This window comes from Denticeps clupeoides, chromosome 20 (assembly GCF_900700375.1).
Source record: "Denticeps clupeoides chromosome 20, fDenClu1.1, whole genome shotgun sequence".
Classification (NCBI taxonomy): domain Eukaryota; kingdom Metazoa; phylum Chordata; class Actinopteri; order Clupeiformes; family Denticipitidae; genus Denticeps; species Denticeps clupeoides.
The window spans coordinates 5,931,072-5,943,085 of NC_041726.1; the positions used below are offsets into that span (position 1 = coordinate 5,931,072).

At 40.5% G+C, this 12,014-nt stretch overlaps 2 non-coding genes across 2 annotated transcripts; one reads left to right on the top strand and one right to left on the bottom strand.

The window, feature by feature from the left end:
• The first annotated feature begins 291 nt into the window (after nucleotides 1–291).
• Nucleotides 292–364, top strand: trnal-caa (transfer RNA leucine (anticodon CAA)). The gene has a single exon. It is a non-coding gene; the product is annotated as a tRNA-Leu (tRNA).
• Nucleotides 365–6,382: 6,018 nt separating this feature from the next.
• trnaw-cca (transfer RNA tryptophan (anticodon CCA)) lies at nucleotides 6,383–6,455 on the bottom strand. Its single transcript has one exon. It is a non-coding gene; the product is annotated as a tRNA-Trp (tRNA).
• Nucleotides 6,456–12,014: the final 5,559 nt, after the last annotated feature.

Genomic DNA, 12,014 nt, shown 5'->3' on the forward strand with positions numbered 1-12,014 from the left:
GCAACATATGTGCCATTTGAATTTTATTGGAGCCCAAACTACATATAACTGTCTGACATATGAGGATGTTGGACCTGCTGGAAATAAGCTCTCCACAGGTCTCAGTCTGTGTCTATAGGAAAATAACACCTACAAGGTCCTCAGTAGTGGGGCTCATCACCAACAACGATGAGTCTGCCTACAGAGAGGAGATAAACTGGCTGGTGTTTTTTATTCTTTATTGTAATTGAAGTATATGCCGTTGTAATAGTTCTATTAATAAAACAAAGAATTATCTACTCTCTTTATCATTGGGACATAGCTCAATTGGTAGAGCATATGACTCAACATCATATGGTTGCAGGTTCAAATCCCGCTGTCCCTTAAATTTTATTGTCTTGTCTACAATCTTTTTCCTGGTCTACTTAGACAGCTTTTTGGTCTTGCCTATAAAGGAGTAAAGCAAGCAAATTTCAAAGGCCAGGTTAAGGAAGGTTAGACAAAGTGGATGAGTTTGGGGAGTGACTTGTTGCTGACGAGGAGTTCTGGGTTGGGGGTGTGGTCAGTGTTCAGAATACCGGTGAGGGTGAACTAGGCTGTGGGCATGACATCCAAGGCTGAAAGCTCTATGTTGGCGATCTCTACCAACACCAAATGTTCCTGCTTCGTTAAAAAAACGTTTGTTCGATCATTACAATAAAGCCTGACATGTTGTCAAGGGAGAATTGGGAAAATGTGCATCAGTATGGGGGGGGGGACTCAAGATGAGTTTAATAAAAGAATGGGTAATTATTCAAATTATGCCAACTTGCAACACAATGCTCGACAGGAATGTAATTTCAGTTCATATTATCATGTATCCCAGACAGAAAGCTGAAGCAAAAAGTGAAAATGTGGCAGGGAAAATGCTTCCCCATAATGCATTTCTGAGAATCTCTTTCTGAAATAGAATTAAATGTATGAAATGAGTACAATGAGTACGCCTTCCATTTTTCTTGTCTTCATATTGCACACAGTTGCTCTGTTCAGACTGTGATCGGCGGGAGGTCTCAGCGCGATTCCAACTCTGAAATGTCCATAGTTTTAATTGCAACCTGAGTCAGGTTCCGTGAGGATGAGCCATTTATCAAAACGATAAAATAGGTTTGAACGTGATCTTGGCTAAATGGCTAAACCTTCTTGATTCTTACAAATCCAGACTCCTGTTCTCTCTAATAGCTCAAACCAACAAGCCCTGGTTTTCAATTTAAACGGTGACATATTTTTCTCTGCTCTGGTATTTTTTTTTTTATTGTTCTTCAGAATAATAGCAATGAAGAACAGCCAAACTGAAACTGCTTGGTTTTATATGCTTGTCCTGGAAGAATAGCACAGCACAGCACACGGTGACAGAACGGAACGTGTCCTCTGCTTTTAACCGTCACCCTTGGTGAGCAGTGGGCACCACGACAGGCGCCCGGGGAGCAGTGTGTGGGGACGGTACTTTGCTCAGTGGCACCTCAGTGGCACCTCAGCGTTTTGGGATTTCTTCACTTCCTTAACCGCTAGGCCACCACCACTAGGCACTGCTACTAAGCAGCTATACACAACTTGACCGCAGACACACTTTGTGCGTTTTTCTCCCTCTCTTTAACCTCCAGTAGGGATCAGAGAAGAGCGGAGGAATATTTGCTCTTATGAGCGGAAAGATGCACTCCTACTTCAGACCCCAGTGCTCTAAGCATCCCGGTAATGAGAAGAAGAACGTCTTCACTTGCATGGGCTCCCCGCGCCTTTAATCCTGAGAAGACGCACGTGCACTGGAGGTCCACAAGTCGTTTCAGACACACGCGTACATCCACACCCACGCGAGCGCAGACATCAAAGTCAGCCCTTTGCCTAATTGAAAGCAACATGCTCGCCGATAAACAAGCCAGGGTCTTGTGTGCTGGTGTTTGAAAATGGAGTACACTCACACATGCAGTATTCATGATCATTATGCTACAGCACACCCCACAGAAGGTAAAAGGCTGTGAGGCTGTACATATAAGTAATCTACGTGTTAAGTCAGAACCACTAGCATTATAGAGGGACTATCACACAAAATTAGCATATCATTAGCAAAATCGGAACCAGACGACCACAAAGTCACAGGTTCAAACCTCACTTACCTCACTCCCACACTTAATTAGTACATTAAAGAACAAATCAAGATTGCTTCTGGTTTCAAGTCTTGCACATAAACTCATGGTGGTTCATCCATATCAGACATCAACATAAGTCATAAGAACTCAGTAACCCATACTTGATCTTGCCACAACGCTGGTGAATTATCTTGGTCTTATATGTGTTTTATGCCACATTGTTAGTCACGGTACAAAGGAGTCTTACAGTAGCACTTGGAGGACGTTCCAGATGAAACGTTGAAAGCCTCGCTCCCTCTGGAGTCCAACACGTTACACCTCACCGGGAGCAGAATAGAGCCCACCATCTGCTGAAGGAACCTCAGGTCTGGTGCTTGTGAAGAATTAAAGAACGAACGAGCCCCTGACATTTTACGACGGGGCAAAGGAGTTGCTTGGGATCGCGTTTCAGAAGCTCGTTTATCGCTTCACGCGATCCATTTTTATTCGAGTGAAAGAGCCAAATTCCCTTTGTCACTAATCTGTCTTCATTGCAGTCCTCCGCTTTAGCATCACGGTTCAAAGCATATTAAAATATCTGCTCAATCGTCATCAATATTTGATGAGGCGAGAATATTGTAATATATGCCTCACTGGAGGCCATTCTTCGAAAGGTTGGAATATTAATCCCCGTTACCATAACCCTGTCTCATTAAGCACCGCCTAAGCGCGTCGCTACGAGGGGACATAAAACGCACGCCGGGCGCTTACAGAGGAGAAAATGGGAGCTTGCGGCCGCCATTGTCTGCTATCAGAGGGGAGTGACGAATGTGCTACAGGCGGCACGGACACACACCTGATCACCACCTCCTCGCCGTGTGACACGCTGTGACCCGTTCTCATTAAAAACGCATTATGTCCCCGTGCCGCCACCCTTCCTCGTCCCCAAAGTGGCCCTCATCATCCGCCTCGGGGACCTAGTTAAAGTGGCATCGGAAAAAAAGGAGAGAATCCAGGCTTCCCCCCCATGTCCCAGAGTTCATAAGTGAACATTTAATTGATACGAGCCAAGGACCCCCTCGTAACCTTGGGGGTCCTGGAGGGGACAGAGGCCGGCGAGAGAAGGGAATCATTAGTAAACAGGCGCAGCGGAAGGACAGGGCAGATGAAGGCCAGGATAATTTACGAAACTGTTGACCGCGGGGGCCGACTGGGGAAGAAGGAGAAAAGAACGACAGAGGAATCAGAAACTGTGGAAACTGTGCAAAACACACACAATGCCCCACACTCCCTGATCAGAAACAGGAATTACTTTCATTTGACGTGAAATCTGTTACAATTTTTTGTAACAAATTTTTTTTACAAACACAATTTTTATGTTCTGTCTCAGCGTTCGAGTTCCCTCACGTAAGTAGAATGAAGAACAGTTAAAAAAATTCTTTTAAAACTATTTACAGCTACAGTGAGTGTGAGTCCACCAGGTGTAACTTCATAGCATACAAGCCACAATACACAACTAACGGCCATTTCAATGCCTTTCAATGTTCTTCGTCCTTCAGCTACTCCTGCCAGGGCTCACCAAAAAGGACGGCTGTCCGCACAAGTTTCTATGCCGAATGCCCTTCAAGACGTAACCTTCCCCATTTGCCCAGGATTGGGATAAGCACCAAGAGACCCCCTGTCACCTGTATCCCAAGTGGCTGGGTTATGTGTAATATATTATAAATGTATTTAGATTTTTAATGGACTAGATATTAAGAAAGTCATTTATATTATCTGGAATATGTAATGTTAGTGTCACGGTCCACGGAATGTGAGCGCGTTTAGGAGGAGACGAGGAAACCCGGTGCGGTGCGACGCAAGGAGGCAGGTAAGTTCCCTCCGACTTACAATGCGAACGCAAACCGGCGTAAGCCGCAACACCACACGGATGTTAAAGTACAATTTAGCACGAGGCAGGACGAGAGGAAGGAGTTCAGAAAAGAGGATTGGAGAAGGTCAGGAACGGTCTTACTTTGAGACAAAGGAGTGGAGCCGAGTCTCGTTGACATGTGTCAATCAATGACTGAGCGGCTGGCAGTGGCCATCTTGCCAATTTATAGGAGTCACGTTACCTCGTTTCCATGTTGCTCCCAGTCACATGGATGGAATCATGTGACAGTTAGCTATATTTAATCCATTTTACCACTTCATTACAAACAAAAAAGGATTGGACAAAATCTGATGAGACTTTGAACAATAAGAAATTTAAAATGCCAGTTTATTTTTTCGTTTAAAATACAGTTTTTACTCTATAAATGCTTCTTTTTTTGGTTATACTCATCCCAAAAATCTCACCACCTCTTCATGTGGGTTGAGCCTTGAGGGAACCTGTAAGCCACGCGGTTGAGCAGCTGGTAAGAGGTGCTGAGGAGGTAGATGGAAACCAGAACACTGAAGCACCTTCTGCTGACACCTCTGGAATCTGTGTTCTAAGTAATGGCATGTCCCCATTCCTTCATTACGTCGTTCTTTTGTTTTGGACTCTTGCCACCTGTATTGTGGTCACGGTGAGCTGCCTGGTTGAAAGCGCAGGTGTCCGTGGCAAGAAACAGCTGACGCTGGCACTCTGTATAGCTGGGGGGTGTCAAATCCAGCCGTCTTTGTCTGAGCACCATTAGGAACATATGTGTTCCTTTGGATGGTGTTGATACCATTTTTTCAAAATTGGTTTGAGTCTCGATTATAGCATTTTATATGTTCTAATTTAATCATCTGAATGAAAAAACATATATTTTTAAGATTATAATACATCTTTACTAATAAATAATTAATGTCTGATGTAGCATTCAATAAAAAATGAAAAGGTCAGCCAGAATACAATAACCAGAAAGTGTTTTGTAGCTTTTATTAAAATGAACAGCAGCAATCCTGAAGTTTTTCAGGAAACACAAAAACACTTAAACGCGTTACCATATATTGCTTAATTTGATTATATTTGTCAACTGGGGATGTAGGCCACTTTACCACATGTGGCCAGCATCATGAAAAGATGATTAAGGCAAAAAAGTCAATATTAGTCATATATAGTCATATATTACACAGAGGACCAACAGTAGCCTGAAACGTGATTTTTACAGTTGCCCAAGTTTAAACACTTTTACTCCTATACCTCTCCCCCCTCTGCGCTAAGGTGTCCAAATTACAGTAAAGATTACATTGAAGTACGGCCACATCTAGGATGAACGATCACATTTCTTGCACCTTTGAAACTCGGAGTCACCCGCATCGCTGCTACTTGCTGTGCTGCCATCTTTGTTTCAGATCCAACGCATGGGCGCGCGTGTTTGGTGATTTCAAATAACATATATGGTGCAGAAATGTGCTAAATATATAATTTAGAGAGTCGACCTAAATACATCTCCACTAATATCTCTCGATTTTCATTTTGTGTAGCAATACTTTTGGTGTAGGTCATGGTCAAAAAGTTTGCTGTAGATTTTACAATTTGCTGTAGATTTTACAATAATTACTAATACAGAATATCAGGATCATATGACCTAGAGTAATAATATCTTACACCTGGCCATATGCTCCTAAAATTCTTAAAGAACAGGGTGTCATGTGAATGCTGGCAACAGGTCACAATAAAGAATTTTCGGCGACAGCGGGACTTGAACCCGTTGTAGCGTCCCGTCGAATTAAAACAGCTTTACTCATGGTCTGATGCTCTTTATTTCTTTCTCATTCACATTGCGTTATCAAACCAACGTAAGAGCTAAAAGAAAACAATAAATACAAATTAACAATCTAAAACCAAATAAACAGTCATTAAATAAAGCTAAGTATAGCCGTAGCTTTGGCTCTCTTGAACATAAATAAAAGTTGACATAAATTTACAGAAAATGCCAAAAACCTTGTGTCCACTATCGACAGGAGCTAAACAAAAAAAAAACAATACACTTTCTGTAACGCTATTTCCCTTTATCACCGTGTTTTCCGTCGTTTTATGTCCTTTCCCAGTTAACTTTCGCTCTCCGCGCTAATAGTCAACTTCCGGTTTTGCGTCCTTTCAAAATAAAAGTATCCGTCTCACAGGAACTTACAAAATAAAGGCACATAAGTAAAGTTATGATAGCAAGACTTAAACATGTTACACAATAACCCAAAAACGTTTCAAAGTCATTTACACCCGTGACAATAGGATCTAAAGTCATACGCTCTGTCCACAAACTCAATCGATCAGACCCCAATGTCTCCATTATAGGCAAGACTAAAGAGCTGTAGACCAGGAAAAAAATGTAGCCAAGACAATAATTTTTTGGGGACAGCGGGATTTGAACCCGCGACATTATGATCTGGAGTCATACGCTCTACACACTGAGCTATGTCCCCATATTAAAGAAAGTACAATAATCTTTGTTTTACGTTATTACTAATAGAACTATTACAACAGTATATACTTCAATTACAATAAAGAATAAAAAAACACCAGCCATTTTATCTCCTCTCTGTATTAAAGTGAAGTGATGGATGCACAGCAGCAAAGCACACGGCGCACACAGTGAAATCTGTCCTCGGCAATCTGTCACCCATCACCCTGAGAAAGCAGTGGGCAGCCATGACAGGCACCCGGGGAGCAGTGTGTGGGGACAGTGCTTTACTCAGTGGCACCTTGGCGGATCAGTATTCGAACCAGCAACCTTCTGATTAGGCCACTACTGTAGGCAGACTCATCATTGTTGGTGATGAGCCCCAGTACTGAGGACCTTGGAGGTGTTATTTCCTATAGACGTAGACTGAGGCCTGTCTGTTAGGAAGTCCAAGATCCAGCTGCAGAGTGGAGAGCTTATTCCCAGCAGGTCCAACTTCCTCATATGTCAGACAGTTATAGGTAGTTTGGGCTCCAATAAATTTTAAATGGCACATATGGTGCCAAAATGTGCCAAAATAGATAATTTGGTGAGTCGACCTAGCTAGATCTGTACCAATATCTTTTGTTTTCCATTTAGTTTAGCAGTATTTTTGTTGCAAGTGTAATAGTTAACATTTTTTTACTGTAGATTTACTTGAGGCTTTGCTGCTTCCACAGCCCTTTTCAGATGTATAAATCAAGAAAAAGTTGCAGATTTTTATTACTGTGACTGCTGTCAGTAGTAGGGCTGCACGATATATAGAAAAAGTACGTCCCATCGGCATGTATCTAACCCGCAAGGCATGCTGGTCCCAACTCATGGCCGGCCTCCGCCGAAAAACAGTATGCGAGGCGAGTAGTACGCATTGTACTTCCGCGCGTCCGAACTGGACACTGACACCGGGCTGGAGCCGGGCGAGCTGAACGGTGAATTCATAGTATTCGAAAAACAGTAGATGAGAAGTACCCGAATGACACTTCTACTTACAGGCGAATTCTGTAGTAGGCATTCGATGGACACTTCACTATCCCATAAGGCAACGGGAGAGGCGGCGAGACATATTCGAAACATGCCGGGAAACGGTTCTTTTCAAGTGTAAAATGTAAAAATGTAATTCAAATATAGTACCTACTCAAGTAGTATGCGATTTCAGACGCAGCATTAATTTATGTGCCAAGCATTTGTGTGTCCAGATTTGACCAATCAGATGGGCCCTATCTGCCTCCCAAGTAGCTGATATAATGCTATTGGCTATTTATGTGAATGTTGACAATATGTTATTTTTTCCACTACATACCAATTTTTTTGAGGCCTGTACACTTTGTTTAATAGTATTTTCTTAATTCAATTTTGTTTAATAATTTTATATAAAAAAACATGGAAGGCAAGAAAATATTTTGTTTAAAAGGTGCTCTTGTTTTAAGACACTCTTGATGAGTGTATGGTTACATGTAAATAAAAAGTAATTCATATTGTGTTGGCAGGTCTATGGTAACAGCAAACCTCTGCTGAGGGTTTTAAGTCATTCATAATGTTTTGAAGTCTAAATATTTGCAACTTTCTTGACATACTGTTTCTTTTTAGCCTGAATTAGATTTAATTAGATCAGATGAATATATATTACATGTTTATTTTAGAATGATCATTACATGTATAAATGTTTTTTTAATAGATAATAATAATAATTAATTTAAACAACATTCCTCTAGGGAAATGTTATATCGCAAGAAATATAGTTATCGCAATATTCAACAACAATATCGCATATCGCATATTTTCCCAATCTTGTGCAGCCCTAGTCAGCAGTACACAATAGAAAATTTGTGAGGTCTATCCGAGGTGCAATTTTTGTTAATTTACCTCATTTCCATCTGGACGATTATGAAACATAATCGGGCAAGACATTTTTTGCCAGTCTCTTTGGAGACCGTGCAGTGGCCGTGGTGGTCTAACAGTTAAGGAAGCAGCCCCGTAATCAATCAAGAGTTTGAGTCCCGATCCGAAAAGTGCCACTGAGCAAAGCTCCATCCCCACACTATGCTCCACTATGACAAGAAAGGAAAGTTTTACATTATAGTAAACAGGTTAAGAAAATTTCACTTTATGAGCTTATTTCACCTACCCTAAAAAAGTAACTCCATAGACAATCATGGCTTTAAATCATGCAAAGCATTCCAATTGCTCTGTGATTTAATATAAAAATGAGCACAAATGTATTTTTTTTGTTCCATCTTTTTTTTTTCTGAACAAATGCTGACACACTTCCTGTCTGCTCCAAACGTTACCTAAAGATACAAATCCTTTTGATGATCCAATTTTACATCGAATCACTATTTTTTTCTGCTATTCTTATAAAACAAGAAATACAATAAACCATTGAAACTATTACAATAAATGAATAAACGTTTTCTGACATCATTTGATTAACTTTCAATCGCTCATTGCCCTAACCCCATAAAACAAATACATTTCTGATCTGATTGGAAATCATGAAATACATCACAAGACAACAATAAATAACAGGATTTCAAACAGGGATCACATGACCCTTATAATAGACCCTTACCTATGAGCTCATGGTCATGAAGATTCCTAAACAACAAAAAGTCCCGCTTTTTGAAAATTGATTAGAGAATTACACCTTTATCACTAAAAGTTATTATTTGAGATTATGGTACTGTTGAGGTGTTCAGAGAGAAAAACAGTTTCACATAAATATAAATTCTGATCCTAAACATGAACATGAATTTAAACTGTAAACTATGAATTTTAACAGTGCAATTTCCAATCCCTGATCAGTTATTGTCAAATTGTTCACCGTGGGACATGGTTAATGATGTTCAATGTAATAACGATAATCTAAAATGTCAAAAATCTTGGTTATTACTGGTTAGTTTGGTTTGTGAGTTAATCTATTGTGGCAGACATATCTACATGCCACATTGTAAGTGATACAGTTATTAGTCCAGGTTCATTTTATACCTTGTCGAAGTGGATCTGGATTTAGAAATGCCTCGTTTTCTACAGTCCTGGGATTTTTTAGGATATGTAGATTCTTTTTATTTAAATTGAAGCACAGACATTCTATTCATCAATATGCAGTGAAATTCAGATAAAAAAGACTTACGGTCGCAGATCCACATTCGAACAAAGGTAAGAGTAGAGTAGAGAGTAGGGGAGAGTAGAGTAAAAAGAAACCGTCACGCACACGGTGCCTCCTGTCCGGGGAAGACAAACAGAGCAGGCGGTCCAGACGGCCGGCGCCTCACACATTTGGCTCGGGGGAGGGCCCCCAAATGTTGCAATGCCGTTCGACAAAGACATGCAAAAATCTCCATGCACAACAAAAGCACAGAAATGTCATGGCTCCGCGACGTCCCATTTTACAAAACAAATACATTGCTGATCTGATTGGAAATCATGAAACACATCACAAGACAATAAAGAATAACGGTATTTGAAACAGGGATCACATGACCTACAGTAATACGTTCTTACCTATGAGCTCATGGTCATGAAGATTCCTAAAGAACAGGGTGTCATGTGAATGCTGTCATCAGGTCACAATAAAGAATTTCAGGGGACAGCGGGATTTGAACTCGCGACCATATAATCTAGAGTTATACGCTCTACCAACTGAGCTATATCCCCTCGCACGTGTAAATACAAATTTCTTTATTTTATGCCATTGTATACCTATTATAATGCTATATACTTCAATTGCATTGCATAATATTATTATACTAGTATTCTATAACTATAGTTACATATCTGAATATGTAACTATACCTTATAATACTATGCCTTGTAGTATTTATAATATATTCTAATTTATGTTATAGACTGATTGTATTATAAATCACCAGATTTCGATGCTGTCAACACGTCGCCCCAGCCCTGATCATGAGCACTACACAACAATATTGTGGGCAATGGATAATAACAAATAGTAACATGTTAACTAAAACTTAGCTAGTTTGTTTTAACAACATGCATTAGCTACCCTCTGTGGTTGGTGAATGGTGTTGGTAACGTCATTTCCACGAATGCTCGGTCACTTCTATAGGCCGCTCTTAACCTTGACTGGACCCTCCTCTCCAGTACTTTGGAATAGACCTGTCAAGGGAGGCAGAGGAGTGTGATCGCCCTATAGTTGGAACACACCCTCTGGTCCCATTTCTTAAGAACTGGAACCACCACCCCAGTCTGCCACTCGACTGGAACTGCCCCCAAAGTCCATGCAATGTTGCAGAGGACAGTTTTACATTATAGTAAACAAGTCAAGAAACTTTCACTTTGTGAGATTGTTTCACCTAGCCTGGCGATAGGTATAAACAGAGCTTTGGTCATTCTGCTTCGCTGTTCAGAACAAACTTCTGAATTCTGAACAAACGCCGGCACGACTTCCTGTCTGCGCCAAACCTTACCTAAAGACACAAATCCTTTTGGTGATCCGGTTTTCCATAGAATCGCAATATTTTTCTGCTCTTCTTATAAATCAAGAAATACAATAAAAATTTTGAAACTATTACAATAAATTAGGGCTGCACGATTTGGGGAAAAAGACATATTGCAATTATTGAGATCATTATTGCGATTGCGATATGATAAAGGACACTTGCTTGTATATCAATGAAAAGTCGCATACAAATTACTAATAGTGAAATGTTTAATTTAAAAGTGAAACGTACAAACTACTTATAACAACCTGAAATGCCCGGTGCTTTCAAAATACAATATTCTACTAAATTAAATAATCACAAAAAACTCTTTACATTACTGTTGAACGACAAACCCTGGTAACGCTTAACAACTGTTTTGATTATATTTGACCATTATAAAATCCCGTATTATAGTTCTTACGTTTAACAAAAATGTTATTTGGAGGCTGACTTGAAACATGCATAGCTTTGCTAGCTTAGCTAAGGTTAAGATTTGTAAACTGAGGTGAATTTGTTTAGGAAACCTTCAAAGTTTGAGAAAAGGTAACTAAACAGCTAAGAACAGTCTAAATAGTTAATGCCTACGTTTAGCCAAAACGTTGTTTGGAGGCTGACTTGAACACAGGAATGCATAGCTTCGCTAGCTTAGCCTAGCTTAGCTAAGGTTAAGACTTATAAAACGGAATTTTATAATGGCCAAATATATTCAAAACAATTGTCCAGCCTTACCTATGAAATGTAATCCCCCGGGATCTGGTTTGGAGCGTACAGCGGTTTCTACCGCCCCAGGCAGCACAAGAGTGAGGCATTTTTATGCACTTCTCTCCATAGACATGTATATGCTTCACGCAACAGCAGAGCCTCTCGCAATATGGCGGCGACGTTGACGTACGTCTACCCATATGTCTATGCGAGTCACAAATCTGAGGTCTCCATTGAACCAAATCGAAAGTCATGTGACCAAACACGTCACATTCGACTGAAGTGAGACTTCAGTCAGCTCGCAGAGAATGAGTGTTGCCGATTCAATTCATGTACTAGTAATTTAAATCGCAGCTTTTTGCGTTCATGTAATCGCACAGACTGACATCGCGATT